At 41.1% G+C, this 20,421-nt stretch overlaps 1 long non-coding RNA gene across 1 annotated transcript in view; it reads left to right on the plus strand.

The window, feature by feature from the left end:
- Positions 1 to 20,421, plus strand: part of LOC147913555 (uncharacterized) — a 384,803-nt gene that overhangs the window by 131,064 nt on the left and 233,318 nt on the right. The gene's annotated exons all lie outside the window — the stretch shown is intronic.

Consider the following 20,421-nt stretch of genomic DNA (forward strand, 5'->3'; position numbering starts at 1 on the left):
TATTCTCTAAGGCAATTTAGGTTTTTCTATAACGCTTCTCACCTCCTTCTGAGCCCTCACTAGCAGAGTCTTTAACATCCCTATTTGTACTAACAGTCCATTCAAGGTGATCTAGGCTCCTTCTATTGTGCTCCTCAAAATTCTTCTAGTCTCTACCCATTGCCCAATTCCAAAGCCACTTCCAAGCCACGTTATTAGATATTTGTTATAGTAGCACATCACTTCTAGGTAACAAAATCTGTATTAGTTTTCTATTGCTGCTGTAACAAATTACCACAAACTTAGTGGCTTAAGATAACACACATTTACTATCTTATAGTTGTGTAGGTCAGAAGTCTGGCCTGGGTCTTACTGGGTTGAAACCAAGGTGTTGCTAGGGCATCCTTCTTTAGTAGAAGCTCTGGGGAGGCATCTGTTTCCTTGCTCATTTGAGTTGTTGGTAAAATGTAGCTCCTTGTGGTTGTAGGACTGAAGTCCCTATTTTCCTGCTGGCTGTAAACTGAAGGTTGTTCTCAGTCTCTAGATGCCACTGCATTCCTTGACTTGTGACCCCCTCCTTCCATCTTCAAAGCCAGCAGTGGTGAGTTGAGTCCTTTGTATGTCGCATCTCTTTGACTCTTTTCTGACCCAGCTGGGAAAGATGTTATCTGCTTTTAAGGACTCGTGTGGTTAGATTGAGTTTACCTGGATAATCTGGACTACTGTCTTTATCTCAAGGTCCATGCCTTTAGTCACATCTGCAAAGTCCCTTTTGTCATATAAGGTAACATATTCACAGGTTTTGGAGATTAGGGTGTGGACATCTTTTGGGGGTCATTATTCTGCCTGCTGTAAGAATTATACAGAGTTTTTCACACTTGCCGAGAGCTGTGACCCTTAGATAATCAGATCAAGATAGGAGCCACAGAGATACAAAGAATCTCTCCATGTCTTTGGTGACACACCAACCTGGGGCTCTGGAGCAGACATATCCTGACCCCATAGGCACAAAGCTGTGTTCAACTTGGGTAGGGGCATTTATAGACACATTGATAACCAGAAAGTCTGTGCTCTGGGATGAGGGGCTGAAGGCATAAAGCATAGAGGCTAAGATCCTGAACTTATCACCTAGGTATGGATTCAAATGCTAGCTTGTCCACTTGACTTTGAACAAATTAATCCCTCTAAGCCTTGATTTTCTCATCTGTAAAATGGGGAGAATGAAAATACCTATATCAGGAGTAACTTATGGAAGAGGATTCAGCAGAACAAACCACACAAAGCCCTAAGTACCATGTCTACTACACAGGTGACTTTCTGAGGGGCCTTGAAGAAGAGATTGGGTGATGTATGTTGATCTTTGAAATGCGCCCGAGGACAGACAAGATCTGGCCTTTCAGCCTTCCTTCTGCTCATAATCCTAAGACACCATCATGGTTCCAGGTACTTGGTTCAAAGGAACAGAGAGAAATGATGGGAGGGAATGGGTCTGGGGGAGGCCCTGGGGATGCTGCAAAGCGCATAAGGGTCCAGGCTTCATCCCCAAGGGAGAATGTGGGGGAATCACTTTATATCCCTGCTTATTTGTTTTTAAATCTTCTTCTAAGGCAGTAGTGGAAACAACTGATTTGCAAGTATGAGGAGATTATGAGAATTTTTTTCATTTTTCCATTTTTTCCCCCTGCAAATTATATTCTTATGTTGGGCAATAGAAAAGAAACTAAGACCAAACTTTGAATTCTGCTTAGATATATTTTTTAAGCATTATGATCTTACGACTTGGATTTCTAATTGAAAAAGTGATATGGAATCTTTAAAGGACTTAATTTATTTTGATCACAAGGGAGCTTAGAAAGTTAACATTTAAGAAGTAAACAAGCATTTTTATGCATATTTCAAGGAATAATTTGGCTTTAAAAGGGTAAAATTATTTTTGATTGGAAAAAGTATATTTTAGCGTTTATCTAGGATCAGAGCATTACATTACTTCACAGGTTTTCCTCTGTTCTGACTTCTGCGAGTCTTCTTGAATGGAGGGCAATTCTTTTTCTAAAGCTAACAGACAGATAAGGATGGAGATGTTAAAAAACAAGAGCGTGAACGGGAAAACAAAGGAAGCAGAAGGCTTTTTTAAAATCAAAAGGATCTAGGGTCCTAGAAACCATTGGCAATGCTGAAATAGCAGTTTGTTTATGCCCTAGAGCACGGAATTCTCCAAACTATTGACGCTAGCCTGCAGGCTATTAATAACCAACACAGGATAAGGGAGGTGGAAAATTCCATGGTCAAGTAAGTTTGGGGAAAAGCTGGCATAAATAAATTAAACTGTTTTTATTAATGCTATAAAACTTTTCAGAGATGATGTGTATGATGAAATGTCAAGAGTGGGACAAAGTCGTCAAAATTTCCCAAACTTATTTGACCACAGACTTTCATTTATTTACTTGTTGGTTTGATGTGTGGCACACTGATTTACTCTTAGTGTACCAAGGCTAAATTTGAGAAATTGGGCACATTTTTCTACAGAGAAATTTGGTTTAAGTTGAAAGCAGTGCTTTAATGAAATTTGGGGAAATCCACAGTAATCGTGCTGGAGCGGCATTTCTCAGATTGTGGCTCATGGATCACCTGTATCAGAATCACCCAAAGGGTTTGTTAAGAAATGCAGAGACTTGGGTCTGATCTTAGATCTGTCGCATAGGAATCTCTGGAGATAACGCCCTGGACTCTGAAACTTTAAAACCCCGTAGATCTCAGCTGCTAAAATTGTGGTCTGTGGACCAGCAGCAGCAGCATTGCCTGGGAGGTTGCTAGATGCAGACTCTCAAACCCATCCCAGTCCTGCTGAATCTGAATCTACCTTTTAACAAGATCCCTAGGTGATTGGTGTGTGTATTTACAGTGAGAAGCAGTGGAGTCGAGAATAACTCAGGTATTTACATTTCTTTAAATATTGCTCTAATTATGTATTTTGTGTAAAAAGCTATTTGAACAAAGAGTTCTGTTTTAGTCACAACACAATCATAATGGAAGAGATAGACTTGGTGACCCTTCTTTTAGTTTACTACCCTATGGCAAGCACTGCTGTTCTGATCAGGGACCTTTTTAAAAATACCACTGTTCCGTTGCCATCAGTGTATCCTGACTTTATTTAAACTGACCAAAGAAAATAGCCTCTTGAGGGCTGGTCTTATTCCAAATTTACGGACATGATGATAACTGTCAGATCCAGAGTGTGGACTGTCTGTCAGCAGTAATTGACACTATATAACTTAATTCCACCTCCCCTTCCATGCCGTCCATGAAATGCTTGTAGTCATCTCAATTTAATCACTCAGGTATTGATTTTACTGAATATAGCCACCCTGCATCTCAGTCTAGGAAAACAATGAAAGAACAGATTTTGAGTGGACAAAAAGACCACCCAATGCTTCCACTGTTATTTATAAATGCATTGATTTTTAGCAAGGAGAGACAAAACTGTCAGTTTGAAATAGTAGTTTCATGAGTTTTTGAGTAAGTAGGTCATAATTATGCTTTATTTCTTTGTAGGTTCTATGAGTTGATAGTTGACCACCCATGTACATCAGTGATAAGGCAGGGTCTCAGAAGGTTCAATGTCTGCTCAATGGCCCATTCCAGGAAACATAATCCAGCAGTTAAAAATTATTTTAAGAACTATTCATAAGGTCTAGAGGGAGCTGTACCTCGTGCTCACCCATGGCTGAGAATAATACCTGTTCCCACCAGCAAGAGTAGAAAACCTCATAGTTCATGAGACAATGGGTCAAGTACTCAGAAGTTTCCTGCCTCAGTAGTGGGGAATAATTAGCCCTAGACTAAACATGGCTCTGGTCCCATCTAACAAATCTTAAAAGTAACACCTGAAGGGATCAAATTATTTCCAAGTGACTTAACTACATTCTAGAACAAAGCTCAAGAATATTTATAAGAATACAAAAACATCCAGCCCAACCAAGTTGTAAAGAATCTTGAAAAAACAACCTAAAATGAGGAGAAAAATCAATCAATTAAAACCAGTACAGAACTGACACAGATGTTAGAATTAGTAGAGAAGGACTTGTTAAAAATTTTAAAGAGAAACACGGAAGACATAAAAATGACCCAAATCAAAACTCTAGAGATAGAAATCTACAATATCTGAGATATAAAAAATACTGGACATGATTGACAGCAGATTAGACATTGCACACAAATGAAAAGATTAGTGAACATGATGATATAGCAATATAAACTATCCAAAATGAAATACAAAGAGCAAAAAGAATAATAATAGAAAAAAATGAGCACAGGTCCAGTGACCTCTGGGATGACTTTAAGCAATCTAATAGATGCGTAATTGGAGTCTCTAAAGGAATGAGTGAGAAGAAGGGTTAGAAAAAGATATTTGGAGACAGTGGCTGAAATTTTTCCAAGTTTGATGAAAACCGTAAGCCCAGAGACCTAAAGAAGTTCAATGAACTCCAAGCACAAGAGACATGAAGACAACTACACTAAGGCACATCATCTTCAAGTGCTCAAACCCAATGATAAAAAGAAATATTTAAAAGCATCCAGAGAAAAAAGGTTACTTACAGAGGACCAAAGATATAGCTGACAGCAGATTTCTTGTCAGAAACAATGCAAGTGAAAAGACAGCATACCAAAATCTTTACTGAAGTAAGAAAAACAACTGTCAATGCAGAATTCTCTGCCTAGCAAAAATATTTTCCTCAAATGAAGGAAATAAATACTTTTTTGCTCATACAAAAGCTGAAAGACCACACACCAGCAGACTCACACTATAAAAGATGTTAAAGGAAGTTCTTTAGGCAGGAGGAAAATGATGCCAGCTGGAAACAGGGAATCTATACGAAGGAATAAAAAACATCAGAAATGGTAACTACATGCATAATACACAAGATTAAAAGAGATTATTTGTCACTTTAAAAAATGATTGACTTAAAATATAACCACAGTGTGATGTGGTGATTATAATATATTTAATAGTATAATGTATGACAGCAATGACACGAAGGCCAGGAGAGAGAAATGGAAGAATACTAGAATAAGGTTCTCGTGGTATATATGAAGTGATTAAGTATCACTTAAAGGTAGACTGTGATAAATTTAAAAAGTATATTATAAACCCTAAATCAGCCACTAACATAAAAAATCAAAGTTATAGTGGATAAACCAATGAAGAGGATAACATGAAATCATTGAAAATAATCAATTAATCCAAGAGAAGGCAGAAAGAGAAGGAAAGGGAAAAAAGAACAGATATGACAAGCAGAAAATAAATGGCAAGCTGATAGACTCAATGTTAACCATATCAACAATCACAATAAATGTAAATGGCCAAAACACCCCAATTAAAAGGCGGAGATTTGTCAGATAAGAAAGCAAGACTGAATTTTATGCTGTCTATAAGAAACATACTTTGAATAATTAGCTACAAATAGATTAAAAATAAAAGTTTGGAAAAAGACACAGCATGCTAACAATAATGAAAAGAAAGCCAAAGTGGTTATATTAACATTAGACAAAGTAGATTTCGAAGTAATGATTATTATTAGGTAAAAAGAGGGTTATTTTATAATGACAGAGAGGTCAGTCCATCAGGAAGACATAACAATCTTAAATGTTTATTACTGAATAACAGAGATTAAAATACATGAAGCAAAACTGATATAATTGCAAGGAGAAATAGACCAAAACTGATATAAATGCAAGAGAAATAGTCAAATCCAGACTTATAGTTGGATATGTCAATATACCTCTCACAGCAATTGATATAAAGAGTAGACAAAAAATCAGTAAGGGTATAAAAGACCTGAACAACACAGCCAACCACCTGGACCTAGCAACCGCAGAATATACATTCTTTTCAAGAGCACACAGAACGTTTACTAAGATAGATTATATTCTGGGCCGTAAAACCAGTCTCAGTAGATTTAAAAGGATTCAAGTCATACAAAACATGTTCTTTGGTCACAATGGAATTAAATTAGAAATTAATGACAGAAGGAGCTCTGGAAAATCCCCAAGTTTTTGGACGCTAAATAACACATTCTAAATAACCTGTGCGTGGAAAAAGAAATCAAAAGAGAAGTAAGAAAGTGTTTTGAATCGAATGAAAATGAAAATACAACATATCAAAGTTTTGTGGGATTCTGCTAAAGAGATCCTTAGGGGGAAATTTTATAGGACTAAATGCCTATATTGGACAAGAAGAAAGGTCTCAAATTCCACCTTAAGAAACTAGGAAGAGAAGAGCAAATTAAACTCAAAGTAAGCAGAAGAAAGAAAATAACAAAGATCAGAGCAAAAATCAATGAAGTAAACAGAAAAACAATAGAGAAAGTCAATGAAATCAAAAGCTGGTTCTTCGACAAGATCAGTAAATTAAGAAACATCTACTCAGAGTGGTCAGGACAAAAATCCCCGATTAGCAATATTAGGAATAAGAGAGGTGACAGTTCCACAGATTCTTGTGAACAACTTTATGCCCATAAATTTGACAATGTAGATGAAATGGACAAATCGTTGAAAAATACAAGCTACCAAAGCTCCCTCAAGAGCTAGGTAACTTGATTAACCCTATATCTAATTTTTAAAATTGAATGTGTAGTTAAAAATCTTCCCACAAAGAAAACTCCAGGTCCGGATGGCTTCACTATTAAAGTCTAACAAATATTTAGGAAAGAAATAAAATCAGTTCTACATAAACTTTCAGAAAATTGAAGGGGAGGGAATACTTCCTAGTTTATTTTATGAGGCCAGCATTACTCTGATATCAAAACTTGACAGAAATTACAAGAAAAGGAAACTATAGACCAATGTCTCTCACGAATATAGAGGCAAACATTCTAAACAAAATTTTAGCAAACTGAATCCAACAATATATGAAAAGGATAATGCATCACAGCTAAGAGTGGTTTATGCTAGTTTGGTTTAACATTCAAAAATCGATCAATGTAATTCACTATATTAAGAAACAAAAAGTTAAAAACATATGATCATCTCAATGGACACAGAAGAAGTATTTGCAAGAATCTAACATCCATTCCTGATTTTTAAAAATCCCCAACCAGTTAGGAATAGAAGGGAATTTCTTCCACCTGATAAAAGGCATCTATGAAAAACCTCCAGTTAACATCATACTTAAAATAAAAGACTGAATGGTTTCCCCCTAAGATCAGGATCAAGTCGAGGGTGTCTGCTTTCACCACTTCCGTTCAACACTGTTGTGGAATAAGTCATTCTAGTAAGATGAGAAATAAATAAAAGACACCCAGACTGGAAAGGAGGAAATAAACCTGTCTTTATTTGCAAATGACATGATGATTTATGTAGAAAATCCAAAGAAATCCACAAAAAAATTAAGCAGAACAGATACGTGAGTGTAGCAAGGTTCCAGGATGAGAAAATCATTATACAAAAAGTGATTGAATTTCTCTATACTAGTGATGAACAACTGGAAATCAAAGAAAAAAATACCATCTGTAATAGCATCAAAGAACATGGAATACTAGCGATACATTTGAATAAAGTGGCGTAAAATCTGTACACTGAAAACTACAAAACATTGATGAGAGAAATTCAGACCTAAATAAATGGAGAAATGTGTACGAATCAGAAAAGACTGAATATTGTTAAGTTGTCGGTTCTCCCAAATTGACCTGCAGATTCAATGTAATCCAAATCAAATTCTCAACAGGTTTTTTTACAATAGAAATTGGCAAGATGATTCTGAAATTTGTATGTACAATGAAAGACGTAGAATAGCCAAAACAACTTTGCAAAAGAAGAAAAAACTTGGAGGGCTAACGTTACCTGATTTTGAGATTTATTATAAAGCTATAGGAATCAAGACAGTGTAGTATTGTCATCAAGACAGATAATAAGATCAATGGAATAGTAAAGAGAGTTCAGTGGAGAAAGAATGCGTTTTTTGACAAATGGTGCTGGAACAGTTGGATGTCCACATACAGACAAACGGACTCCCAGCTATACCTTGCAGCACACACAAAAATTAACTGAAAATGTTTCATAAATCCAAGTTTAAAACCTGAATCTATAAATCTTCTAGAAGACAACATAGGAGAAAAATCTATATGACTTTGGGTTAGACAAAGATTTCATAGATAGTGCATCAAAAGTATGACCCATAAAAATTGATAAATTGAACTTCACCAAAATTTAAAACTCTGCTCTTCGTCAAAATTTAAAACTCTATTAAGAGAATGACAAGGCACAGACTGGGAGAAAATATTTGCAAATTGTATATCTGATAAAGGACTTGTATCCAGAATCTATAAAGAACTCTCAAAACTCAATAATAAGAAAACATGTAATAAAACAATGATAAAATATTTGATCACTTCTCCAAATTAGATACACATGGCAAATAATCACATGATAATCAACATCATCTGTCCTTAGGAAAATACAAATTAAATGCGTAGTGTTGATACCACTATACCTCTATTAGAATGACTGAAGTTAAAAAGACTGACCACACGAAGTGTGGATAAGTATGGGGAGAAACCGGAACTCTCGTATGCTGCTGGTGGGAGTATAAAACGGTGTAACCACTTTGGAAAAGAGTTTGGCAGATTCTTAACTAGTTGAACATACGCCTACCATGTGGTCTAGCCATTCCACTCCTAGATATTTATCCAAGTGAAAGGAAAGCATGTGCCCAGACATATGCATGGATATTCATGGTGATTTTATTTGTAATCGCCAAAACCTGGAAACAACCCAAATGTCTATCCACAGGTGGATGTAGAAACAATTTGTGGCACGCGCATCTATTGGAATACTATTCAGCAATAAAAGGAAGGAACTATTTATATGTGCAGTGACATGGATGAATCCCAAAAGCTTTATGCTGAGTGAAAAAAGCCAGATTAAAAAAGACTGCATACTATGTGACCCCATTTATATGAACTCTAAAAAATGCAAACTAATCTATAGGGACAGAAAGCAGACGGCTGGTTGCCTGGGGACAGGGGTGTGGGGTGGGAGAGGATGGGAGGGAGGGATTACAACAGGGCACAAGGAAACTTTTGAGGATACTTCACTGTCTTGAGTGTGGTGATGGTTTCATGGATATGTATATACATGTCAAAACTTATCAAGCTGTACACTTGAACACAAAATTAAAACTTCTCTCAGTGAAAACACCTGAGCATCTCATGGATCAGGTGAGAAATGGCCAGGAAGAAGATGGAGGGGCCTCATGGGTGCTTCTGTCAAATAAAACACCCTCCACGTTGTACATCTTCTCTTTGCTGTTGCCTAAAACTGTCCTTTATTGATAGCAAATGGAAGATGATTTCATTTAACGTGGATCCTGAAATGGCTCCTAACAGTTTATGCTGGCCGCAAAGCAGTGGTGTGTAGATCCTCTCCCCAAAAGGGAGATGCTCCTGGAGGAACCCAACATTCGAGGATTAACTCCTGAGCGGGCCATTGCATTTGCCTCCTCCTCTGCCTGCACGTCATGAGGGTTGTCTCTGAGGTGGCCGTAAGCAAATGGAAAAATTGTTGAGAAGGAACTGATATGCAGTCAGTGTTTGGGAGAGCCCGGGAGCCCCGTCTCTCCTGCCCGCAGACGTCTCCATCTTGTTATCCCCCTCTCTCAGCTTGACTGTTCTAGGGTGAGCTCCGCTCTCTTCGCTAGGTCACCCACTGGTAACTGGGTCTGCTTATGGTTACCCCTACTACTGCTGGGGTAACACTGCTCAGAAGGAAATTTTACTGTATCGGAGTGCAGATAAGTCACAGGTGTGGGCAATGTATCTTGTAGATGGTTCTATTTGTTAAACTAAACTTACACTTACCGGTTATGAATACTCGGAAAGACTTTGGGAGAAGAAATGGCTTAGGCAGCAAGATGCTTAGCGATGCAGGCATGATAAACGGGGAGATGTTACAGTCAGTTCTGCTACCACGTGACATATGTGTTCCTAAAAGTCACTGTGCTGTGCAGAATTGCACTGTAAAACCACCTGGGAAAAATGAGGTTGGGGCACATCATTCAAAAACCTCGTCAGTGAGTCATAAAAAAAGGTAGAAAGCTGGCAAAAGAGTAGCACAGTTTTACATATGTTAAATGGTTAAGAAATACACACATACTACAATACATATCACACTTTACCTTGAAAAAAGACTGAAGTTTGGTATGGAAATGGGTGTTGGAAGGAATGTAGTTTGTGAGTAGCTGTGGATGGTGACTGAGTGTGTGTGTGCTCACACACGTGTGTTCTGCATATTTCTAAGTGCCTCAGTTCAGCTGGTTACAGCTTTCTGCACTGACCTCGTGTTTCTTGCAGACAAAATCATGCATAAGCAGATGCAAAATATGTGTTATGCTCAAATTGCTCCCTGATGTATCAGTCGCATTGGAACAAATTCACATTCTCAAAACAAGCGTTACTGCAGAGCTGACTGTGTCACGGAGAGAGAGGGGCATCCGCAGGAGCATTTGAAGGGAACTTTGGTGGAGGACAGGGACTGAGGGTAGATGGAAAGGCTGCAGGGCAGGACTGAGCCTTGAGGTCTCCAGAACACTGAATCGTGGCGCCTGCTCTTTGCTTTGCACTGTTAATAATCCAGGAGTCCACGAGCCCGTGTTTCCTTGTCTGTTCTGCCAGCGTTGCTACATGGGAGGGATCAGAAGGGGCAGCTCATCCTTCTGGTGCCTGTTGGGCTCTCTCAGCCCCATCTGCCACCAGAGAGGGTGGAGGCTACCCAGGGGAAACGGGATCCAGAACTGAGAGTGTTGCACAGAAACATGGTTCCCAGATCTCGTTTCTGACCTGTAACATTAAAAAAAAAAATTGAAGTCACTGACCAAAGTAATCGACAAATATTCAAACAGTAAACAGCACCTACTGTTTACCAGGTACCATTCTAGCCCTTTGCGTACATCAGCAAATAAGGCAAACAAAGATATCTGCCCCTGTGGAGTTTCTATTCTGATAGGAGACTCAGATAAATGATTTTTTTTCAATATGGACATAAAAATTAAAAAATTAGCAGTAACAATAAAAATTCATGCTTCATTTAAAAAAAGGAAGTCACCTTTATTTTCAAAGGGCATCGTTATACCAAATGCACGAGGTTGACAGTTTCAGAATCAGGGGCTGGTCTTTCCAGAAAGCGTTACATCACATGGAGACTCTTGGAAACCAGAGCCGCAGAGCAAGGGAGAGTGAAGCGTGAGAAGGACCCAGGTGGGTGTCTTGTTTGCGGCCTGTGGCTCTCAGAACTAAACCATGCCTCTTGCATATTCAAAGATCAGAGAGCTGATGCGGCCCCTCAGGTGTGGCAGCACCACTGGGTTAAATTATATTCCTACAGTACCCACCCCTGGTCCTGACTTCTGGGGGCTTTCTCTTCTCTCCATTGCCTTACTTTCCCCTCTGACCTCTTGAGAGTCCGGGGTGACTTTCCATCTGGTTTTGGGTAAGCAGCTATCTCTGGAGCTTTAACTCCATCACAAGGGAGAGTGACTTCCTCCGACAAGCACTTTCTTTCCCCATCCTGAAAATTCAACAAGGGCCATTTTGAGGACGTGGTGCAGAGTTGTGGTTCCCTGGACCTTGAACAGTGTTAGCCATAAGAGCAGATGTTTACGGTCACAGACTGTGCTGGGCCAGCCTGACAATCGAATCCCAGAAGATAGAAGTGCTCATATTTTCTTTAATAAATTTACTTTTTTTTTGGCCATTTTTGAGCTCTTCATTTTATTATTTTTCCCCACCTTTACTGAGACATAATTGACATGTAATTGGCTCTTTTCTGTATGTGGCTTGTGGGGCTGTCTAAAGCTCAGGGCACAGGGTCTAGGCAAGACTCTTGCCTGGGTCTAGGGGTGGTATAGCCCATCTCTTCACTACCTAGCCCCCCATCACTATGGGTGTGGTGGTTTCAATTCAATGGATAGAATAGAATTAGTAGGAGGGACCTTGAAAGTTTCTGTAATTCTGGAGTTTGTTGCATATTTACGTCAGTCTCTCTGGGGTTGGGCTTGCCCCGGGATATGCTGTCCATGAAGTGGGCTTCATTTGCAGGCCAATGAAATCTCTTCTGATTCTGTTGGTAAAAGGGTGTGTCTAATTTGCAATCTAAAGATCTCATGGAGAAGGGTATCGCTTTGGAAATGGGTCTTTTGTAGGACATATGCAGCACAATGCTGGGCATATGGATGCTCAATGCTGGATGGATGTACGGATGGATAAATGAGGAAAAGAGTAAATCTCTGGAATTACTTTGGATCTGATATTTTGTTCCTATTTAACAATAGAGGGTACACTTGGATCCCCCAAATTCCTAAATCTTTATTCCTCAGAATGTAGGCTGGAGGGGACAATGATTTGTAGTCCAGCTAAGTGCTGGCTTGGATGACATGGGAGTGAACCAATAGGATGTGAATGAAGAGCTGCCCTGAAGCCAGAGGTACTATTTTTGGGTCATTTCTCTTTTTGTGTTGGGCACATGATAATGAATGCATGCAGTGGGACAAGTAGCACGAAATCAGCCCAAATCCGTGGAAATGTATATAGGATAGGGTTGAGGAAAGCCCCCCTAAACGCACAGTGGGACCACGGCCAGATGGTTCTTACCCTGAGCCACCCACTTCATCCCCCCTTCTGTTGCCAAGGGGGCTGGTTAGGGCCAGGGCAAGCTGATCCCCTTGGTTTGAGACTTGTGTTGGAGGAACGGGGCCTTATATAACTGATAATGGAGGGGTCTTAAGATTTTATAATAAAATTATTATTTAAAAATTTTGCACCTTTTTAGTGCTTTGGGGGCAGGGTCCTAGTTGGAACACTCTTTGGAAGTGAGCATTGAGGGTTGGAAAGTTTTTGACTAAAAGTGGACGTATCCTTAGAAAGACCCCCTCTCTCTATTCTCCTACTATGATTTATGCCTAAGCCAGAGTGTTAGAATTCATACTGGGGAAACATGACCATGTGTTAGTTAAAGAACACACTTCCCTCTCGTGGTTACGTAGGTAGAGCCTGCAGAGGGTCCTCGTCATATTAATGCAGTCTTGGCTTTGCCTCAAGAATAATTCCAAGCCTGGCGTCTACAGAGAACGTTATCAAAGGAACCTCAGTGTAAACGGTGACATTCGTGACTGGCTGTGCTGGGAGCTTGCCCGCCCTCCCTGCTAGCTGCTGAAATTGAGCTGTCAGACGAGGAAGATGAAATGCTACTTTGTTCTACGGCTTGAGCTCCCAGAGGCAACGTTTCCAGGTCCTTTGACATTAGTTCAGAGAACGGGAAAGTATTTATCTTTTTTTTTTCTTTTTTCTGAAACTTAAAAAAAATTTTTTTTTCTGCTTGTTGGTAAGTAGGAAGTGACAGCTCTCTAGGACGGCCACCTGTGCGTTGGAGGGGAGACATTTACCAGGGCGGCTCCCGGCGGGGGAGAGGCTGCCAGCCCTGCCCCTCTTGGGAGTCTTGGGCCCTATGTTCTGAGCACCAGCCCTCCAGCCCCTCGGATACTGATAATCTTTAAAGCAATGTTTCCCAAAGAGTGTTTCTTGGGACATTAGTTGTGCAAGATGTTCCAAGGAAAGAAAAATGCCATGAAATAAACAAAAGTATTCCGTGGCCAAATGAGTTAGAGAAACACTGCGTACCATATTTATCCTCCTCCTGCCGACACACAATTCATATTATTATTTTAAAGGCTCTGAGGATTCCTACAAGGCAAGACGGTTGTTAAGCTTTGTTTAAGCTAGAATGTCACAAATTTATTTGAAGTTTTGAAATTTTCAAAAAGATTTTTGAGTTTCTGTCATGTGTCTGGCAATTTACAAGGCACAGAGATGAGACATACAGTGGTGAGCAAGGCAGATGGACCTTATGTGGCTTCGTGGAGTTTTTAGATAGACAATAAACAGGTAAACAAAACAATGAATGATTGCACATTGTAATACATGATATGAATATACAAGCAGGGTGCTGCAGTGAGGAATAGTAGGAGGGGTACATCTGATGGAGGACAGGGAGGACCACTCCAGGAAGGCAGCTTGTAGTTGAGAACCAAAGCAGGAGAAGGAGGCAGCCATGTGAAGTATGAGAGAAAGAGATGAGGAAGCATGTGCAAAGGCCCTGAGGCATCACACAGTCCTGTTCTAATAAACGCCATTTGAGAATCTGTAGCCTGGGTAAACTACTCTGTGATCAGAGAAGCTCTTAGGATATTTACAAAGGACCTGATACAAAGTATACAATCCATGTAGAATTGGTACCCCTCTTTCCCTTGTCAAAGGGATTCTGAATATGGCCATCGAAAAAGGGCTCGCTCTGGGGCAAGCTCCATGGCTCCCTTCCTGCATCATTTCAGACTTACTCAGTGGTGTATGGGGTGGGACTCTGAGACTGTTGACCCCCTCAGAGTGGAAAGGGTCTGTCTTGGTAGCTCTCTGGCCAAAGCCCCCAGTTCATATCAATCTGTGCAATGTGGACTCACTTGAGGTACAATAATGAGAGTATAAAGGGGTTAGATTTCTAGGGCAGGAGTTCTGAAACACCAGTGTATGAAAGAGACACCAGGAGAGTTTGCTAAAATGCAGAGTCCATGGGCCCACCTCCCTCTGACCCCCCAGGGTGCTTCACACACCTGGCCCAGGATTTATTGATTAGGCCCTCAGCACACACCCTATCCTGATTCTGGGCTTGCTTAGGCACAGTCTGTCTACTTTTTATTTATAAACTCTATTAGGTACATCTTAAGGGCCACAGTAAATTTTGATTTAGAAGCCATTCATTTTGTAATCTAGTGTGGTTATGATCCCCAAATCTGAAATATGGCAGCTGGTGGGATAATAAATCAGGAAACAGACTTATTTATGTACTCTTAAAACAAGAAAAACAAGGCCACAGAGTTTCTGCAGGTGAATGAAACCCTCACCGCTGAAGCCCCATCAGGGCTGGGCTTGGTCATTTGGGGCAGGGGAGAGTGGGCCACACCTCCTTCCTTGAACCTGGTCTGATTCTCTGTTCTAAAGGGACCTCTCCCTCTGTGATCTTGATTCCTGTCTTCTCCTGGAAGTTGCTCTATCAGTTTTCTCCATTTCTTTCTCTTGGAATATCAGTAAACTCTTGTCTTTCTCATCCTAAAAAAGGAACATTCCCCCTTGACCTTGAATCTCATTCTTACCACTCATCTTGCTCCCTTGAACAACTCTCAGACTTCCAGTGATGACCACCCTCTTCCTATGGCCATTAGCATTGAGCCCAGCACCGTGATATGGCTTCCTGGGTTCTGCATAGACTAGCCCTGCCTACCTCTCCAAGCCCGCATCTCACCCTGAGCTCCCTTTCCTGCTGTGCTCCGGCCGTCCTGAAATCCTCTCACTCACCCCATCCCCCGCACCTTGTGACTTTCTCAACAGGATCTGTCTGTGTCTGGATGATCACGTTTGTCTGTTATCTGTCTCTCCTGGGCTAGAATGAAAGACTAGTGAATTTAGGAATCTTGTCTGTCTTGTTCCCTGCCACATTCCAAGCATCTAAAACAGTACTTATGTAAATACATGATAAATATTTATTATTTAAATGAATAAACTCATTTTCTTTCTTCTGGGTATTTGCATGTGCTGTTTCATTTGCCTGACAGTCTCTCTCTTCTCTTATCCCCTCCATATGCACACTTTGCCTGCTAACTCTTACATATCCTTGAGTTCTCAACTCATTTGTCACTTCCTCCAGGAAGCACCATGTCACTTCCTCCAGTAAGGATTACCTGACTTCCCAAGTTTGGGATGGCTTTCTCCTGTGTGTTCCCAGAGTGCTTATTACACTGTATCACAATTGCCTATTCGTATGTTTTATTCCTCTGTAGACTGTAAGCTCCAGGACGACAGGGGTCCTGGATGCCTGTCTGTCTTTGAATCTTAAGCTCCTTCCCATGAGGTCTAATGCAGTGTCTTTACATGGTAGGTATGCAATAAATATTTATTGAATAATTGATTTTTAACCGTCTTTCTCTCTTCTCTCATTTTTATCCAAACATCTCAAGAATTGTTTATACTCAACGTCTTCTTTTGTCTCAACCTACTGCGAATTGACTCTTGGGCCTGCCATTGGTCTTCTCTGGATAAGATACCTATGAATTCCATGCTGCCAAACCCAACAGATACTCTCCAGCCCTTATCTTATTTGTCCTGCCTGAGGTGTTTAATACCACCAACACGTCCTCCCTGACACTGATCTGTAATGGCAGCCGTGGTGCCCAGGTCTTGCTGCAGTATGTGGTGCAGTGCAGAGGCGTTTTGGCCCGCAGGTAGCAGGAGATTTCCTTGGGTCTCTGGCAAACCCCTGTAGCATGAGAAATGAGTAATGCTGCAACTTAACCTCGTGCAAAGGAAGGGGCTTTCGTAAAGGTTTTATTATCATTTGAGGGTTTATAAATTCTCACATCCCTTCTGTCAATTCTGTCCTCTTCCCTCACAACACTGTAACCATCTACATCCTTAGGGCAGGAAGGGTGGGAAAATGGATGGAAGCAGCTTGCTGCCTGACCCTTAGTCCTTGGGAGGGGACTTAACACAATACTTCCGAGAGATCATGGGCATTCTCCTCTATGGCCCGTGGTCAAAACTCGAAAATTTTTAATTTTGTGTTTTGAATACCAGACAGTGGGAAACAGATATGCTCCTCTTTTCGCACCTTATAGACATTTCTGGAAGCAGGTCTGTTTAACAAAGGTATTCTAACTCAATTAGTTGGGAAGAAAAAGTACAAAAGCAAGCCATTATGCAAATGTCAGGCCGTGTGAGACACCAGGGAAAGGGTGACAATATAAGCTGTTGAATGCATTTCGCATTCTATTTTAATATTAAAGCTTTGTATGATGATTATTACCAATAATATGCCTTAATACTCTTTACCCTGGAGACGTTCTTAGTTGTCTTATCTCTATGTGGGTCCCCAGTCCTCTCTGCTGGACAGTCTGCTCCCTTCTTTGGGGTGGGAGAGTCACTTGTTCTCATAAAATACCTTCTATGTATTTTAATAGAAATTACTTGAGGACCATGGTCTTAATTTCTTTTACAACTTAAGTTTAGGGTTATGACCAGGGAATTGATGAGATTTTTTTCCCGAATGTGTCACATCTGTTGAGAAAATTGAGTCCATCCCATATTATTCTATCCAAGACCTCTTTCCACCTGTCACTTGTTCACTCATTAGTTAATTTATTCACTCATCCAACATGGCATTCTGGATATGAGGACACTGGGAAGATGATCTTTCACTGGCTGTCTTTTATTTCCAGGCTGAGAAGCTTTGAAATGCCCGGCCCTAATTTTGTCTGTAGCTCGAAGGCAGAGTTCTTCCTTAGCTCATGGCAAGGTTAGAATGACCTCGCATCACTCAGGAAAAAGTAAGATCTGATGGAACAGATTTATTTCTGTTCCATCCGAGTTTATTTCCGAGGACACCATCCGTGGCAGAGTGTGGTAATTGGGGATCTGCAGTGATATGTCAAGTAGGACGGGAGCCTCCAGCAATCCCATTTAGAGTCTGTGAAGGCTGCCTTCTTCCTAGATATTAGAATTGCCAGGGTCAGGACTCGATGAAAGAACCTCTTGGTCTTGTCACCTTTGGTTATGCATTAGATCAAGGCTCTGACGGTAGATTCTGGTGCCAGGAGCTACTGTGAAACAACTGATGGGTATAGAGCGATTTTTCAGGGTCAGGAGGAGAAGTGGAGAGACCCAGGGAGGAAAGAAAACTTCAGGGGAAACTGTTCTTGGTATCAGAGGATCAGACAACTCTGGCACCACCGGCCTCATTTTCCTGGGGTGAATGTCAATGTCCTCAAGCGTGTCAGTGTTCTTGCTTTTCTAGCGGATGTACAATCATTCTGGCCACCTCACCTCCTAGACGAGGAATTAGAGACAAGTGTCCTGCTGGTGCCATGCCATTGGATCAGACCATGGCCTTGGCAGCCACAACCAGCTTCTCAAATGGATTGATCTTCTAGTTTCTGCAGGTTGAGGGACAGGACTCGAAAGAGTCCCAGTCCCCCACACATTGCTCTGTTAGAACATGAGCAACAATTGCTCTGCCATCACCAGTAAGCAGGAAGCGGTGGGGATGTCAAGAAAATGGGAACATCTGGGGTTCGTTACTGTGGCTGCCACCTTAGGGAGACACTGAGTGGGAAAGACGTCATGGACCATTCAAATAAACAGGGCTCAGAACAGACAAGAACTACCTCTGCCTTATCTTTCGCTGAGTTACATCGTGATATGCTGAGATTCAGAAGGAAAAGTGGTGTGTGTGTGTATGAGCCACTCTGCATTAGAAGGTGGAAGCCACTTTTCCTCCTTCTTCACGAGATGGTATAGTAGAAGTTGCCTGGAATCTCATCCATAAGCCGTCCTGAGTTATTTTCCAATAGCCAGTCTGTTTAGGCTGGTGTCATGTGGAAATGAGAAATAGGAGAGGCTCCTGGGGGTAAGGTCTTAATCCAGACAGACCTGGTCTTGCTCCTCCTCAGTTCCCCTCAGTTTTTATACTGAGGGTAATACGTTAGCCTATTTAGACTGGTTTTTGTCAGCTCTCCAGGCGCCTTCCACACATCAGGAAGATAGACGATAGACACATAATCAAACATGTAAATATCCATTTGCAAATGGTGGTGCAGATGTAATGACTATCAACTGTGAGAGTGTGATGGCATTTACTTTAGATAGAGTGGTTAAAAATAAAGATTTTGGAGATGGAATTTAATATTTGCTGACCCACTCCTTCTGGTTATTATATTTTGTTTCTGGCTGATTTCCTGATATTGGCTGATGTTTTTTGGTCACTTGGCCCATTTCCTAGAGATGGCAGAAAAGCAAAAATAAAACAAAAATTAACCGCAATATGGATAAAGAGCCTGGATAGCTCTAGAGTGCTTTGAAACCGTTTATTTTTTGTAGCGTATTAGACAGGGAGAAGCTCACAAATGAGCCACCAGACAATTCGCCCGCAGACGCTCCACATCGACTCTCTCCCTTCTTGTGTATTCAATCAAATAGCAGCGTAACAAATTAGCAGCCATTCGTTTGGACACCAAATACCAAGTTGTTCTCCTAAGTGACCTGGATTGATTTCCACGTGTTGCAATTCATCAGAAGGAAGTGGCTTCACCTCTGGGAGTCCAGACACTCTGAACACATTTTTGTTCACACTTTCACTCTAACCAGCAAAAGGCATTTGGTTTTCTGCCTTAGATGGTAAGCCTCTCAATTAGTGGGACTGGAAATGCTAAACAAAGGCTCTCAGATGGATTGGCCTTCCTGGAACAGAAAGCCCTTGTGGGAACCTGGGGGAAACCAGATGGAGCCCGTACCCAGGAGAGGAAGGATGGGATGTCTAGCTGTATCTAGCACCTATGGCCTCGTGGATATATGGGCACATGTGGCCCCAGGGCTGAATCACGTCGGAGTGGCTATGAGTTATAGCACACTTGTCGGATTAAATGCTGATGTTAATAGCTACCATATATCTAGTCTTTATGATGTGCCAAGCATTCTGCTAAGTGCATTACAAGTACTAACTCATTTATTCTTTACAACCATCCCACGAGGTGGGTAGCACTATAGTCTCTACTTTATAGACAGGGAAAATGAGGCACCGGGAGGGTAAGTAACCTGTCCATGGTCCCCCAGTGACGTGGTGGTGGATCAAGTCTTCAATACTAGCCTTTCTATAAAGAATGGGGCTCATTTCTATGTCTATGGATGGAGGGGAATCCAGCTCAAACCATAGCAGTGGATTGTTGAGATTAACAGCAAAAGAGCCTTCTGGATGGAGGGGCTCTGCCTACGTCTAGATGAAATCACCATCAAAACCACCACCATCATCACCACCAACACCATCATCACTGTATTTTGTTGGTAAACTCATTGTCGGTGTTAGTGGCTATGGGGCAGGTAGCAGTTCAAAGCTCACGGGGATAGCACAAAGTACTTGGGAATTTGAGAGTTAGGTGGGTAGTGATGTGTGGATGGGGGAGGGTTGTCATTTTGTCAGCTTTTGTCACCAGCAGTGAGCTGGCATAATTTGGATAAATTTCATGTTTTCCTGCAGTTCGTTCTCTGCCTGCCGTCGGGATGGGTGTCTACTCTCCTGTGCTTTCTCTCTCATCCACATCTTCTTGTGTCCTCAGCTTTGCTCAATGATGGTCCGAGAACTCATGTTTTGAAGTCGATACTTAAGATGTTTGCTTTTTAATCATCCTATCAGATGACTCAATTGGGTTTAGAAAGCCGTGGTGCTTTTTCTTCATGTGTCCTCATGAGGGGTTGAAACCTCTCTCTTGATTCGAGGCGTTCATCGAGTAAGGTAGAATATCTCTTAAGGGTTGACTGCCCCCAGTGTGGGGGTCCTTGGAATTAAGGGAATGGGCTT

This window comes from Ceratotherium simum, chromosome 26 (assembly GCF_057802395.1).
Source record: "Ceratotherium simum simum isolate JZ-2026a chromosome 26, ASM5780239v1, whole genome shotgun sequence".
NCBI classification, from domain to species: domain Eukaryota; kingdom Metazoa; phylum Chordata; class Mammalia; order Perissodactyla; family Rhinocerotidae; genus Ceratotherium; species Ceratotherium simum.